This window comes from Schistocerca americana, unplaced genomic scaffold (genome assembly GCF_021461395.2).
Source record: "Schistocerca americana isolate TAMUIC-IGC-003095 unplaced genomic scaffold, iqSchAmer2.1 HiC_scaffold_47, whole genome shotgun sequence".
Taxonomy (NCBI): domain Eukaryota; kingdom Metazoa; phylum Arthropoda; class Insecta; order Orthoptera; family Acrididae; genus Schistocerca; species Schistocerca americana.
The window spans coordinates 1212929-1215000 of NW_025726203.1; positions in this window are offsets into that span (position 1 = coordinate 1212929).

Genomic DNA, 2072 nt, shown 5'->3' on the forward strand with positions numbered 1-2072 from the left:
ACACCAGCGTGTGACTGTGGTGCTCAGGACGGAACACCGGAACACATCATATACAACTGCCCGTTATATGATGATGTGGCGCATGACCTGCGATCGCAATTACCAGATCACGACACTTATGCCCTGATACGACGTGCCGATACCTTTAGTATCCTTAATAAATTGGCAAACGAGGTATCACATAAGGTTTTGCGAGAATTCCTAAGAAATCAAGAAAGATGATATCAACCCGGATTAGACCAAGATGTACTCGCCATACCGCCGGGTGCGGAGCAGGCCAGTCTCCATTGACTGGAATCCGCCGCACTACTGGACCAGGACAGCGAGTGCATCACCCACCAGGCTACGACAATTGCACTCAACTTAGACTTAGAACCATCATTATTAGTAGTAGTAAATTTAGAACACTAACAACACTAACAAATAGGGACTGCAGCGAAAAAAAACAGACTTGGCCAGCCCAGTGCCAGGGGCACGCTCACATGGGTTTAGCTCAGTGAGCAGGCCTCACAATAGTAGGTTTGTAATACCAACTGGCACACCTGTAATCGCTGCAGAATATAACAGAATAGTAGGATAGTCTAGCAGATTAACCTTGTCCATAAGTCAGCCAGTTGAAATACTAAAAAGTAGAACTTGCTGTATTAGAAGTAGTATAATACATAGACCCACTAATTATTAAGGTGGTGGGTTATCTTTTGTATTATTATAAAGTTGTAATGTATTGTGTTAATAAAGATTTTTTTTTAAAAAAAAAAAAAAAAAAAAAAAAAAAAAAAAAAAAAAAAAAAAAAAAAAAAAAAAAAACAGAGTCCCGACCAGAGATGGAAGGGACGCTTTTATTAGATCAAAACCAATCGGTCGGCTCGTCCGGTCCGTTTGCCTTGGTGACTCTGAATAACTTTGGGCTGATCGCACGGTCCTCGTACCGGCGACGCATCTTTCAAATGTCTGCCTTATCAACTGTCGATGGTAGGTTCTGCGCCTACCATGGTTGTAACGGGTAACGGGGAATCAGGGTTCGATTCCGGAGAGGGAGCCTGAGAAACGGCTACCACATCCAAGGAAGGCAGCAGGCGCGCAAATTACCCACTCCCGGCACGGGGAGGTAGTGACGAAAAATAACGATACGGGACTCATCCGAGGCCCCGTAATCGGAATGAGTACACTTTAAATCCTTTAACGAGTATCTATTGGAGGGCAAGTCTGGTGCCAGCAGCCGCGGTAATTCCAGCTCCAATAGCGTATATTAAAGTTGTTGCGGTTAAAAAGCTCGTAGTTGGATTTGTGTCCCACGCTGTTGGTTCACCGCCCGTCGGTGTTTAACTGGCATGTATCGTGGGACGTCCTGCCGGTGGGGCGAGCTGAAGGCGTGCGACGCGCCTCGTGCGTGCTCGTGCGTCCCGAGGCGGACCCCGTTGCAATCCTACCAGGGTGCTCTTGAGTGAGTGTCTCGGTGGGCCGGCACGTTTACTTTGAACAAATTAGAGTGCTTAAAGCAGGCAAGCCCGCCTGAATACTGTGTGCATGGAATAATGGAATAGGACCTCGGTTCTATTTTGTTGGTTTTCGGAACCCGAGGTAATGATTAATAGGGACAGGCGGGGGCATTCGTATTGCGACGTTAGAGGTGAAATTCTTGGATCGTCGCAAGACGAACAGAAGCGAAAGCATTTGCCAAGTATGTTTTCATTAATCAAGAACGAAAGTTAGAGGTTCGAAGGCGATCAGATACCGCCCTAGTTCTAACCATAAACGATGCCAGCCAGCGATCCGCCGCAGTTCCTCCGATGACTCGGCGGGCAGCCTCCGGGAAACCAAAGCTTTTGGGTTCCGGGGGAAGTATGGTTGCAAAGCTGAAACTTAAAGGAATTGACGGAAGGGCACCACCAGGAGTGGAGCCTGCGGCTTAATTTGACTCAACACGGGAAACCTCACCAGGCCCGGACACCGGAAGGATTGACAGATTGATAGCTCTTTCTTGATTCGGTGGGTGGTGGTGCATGGCCGTTCTTAGTTGGTGGAGCGATTTGTCTGGTTAATTCCGATAACGAACGAGACTCTAGCCTGCT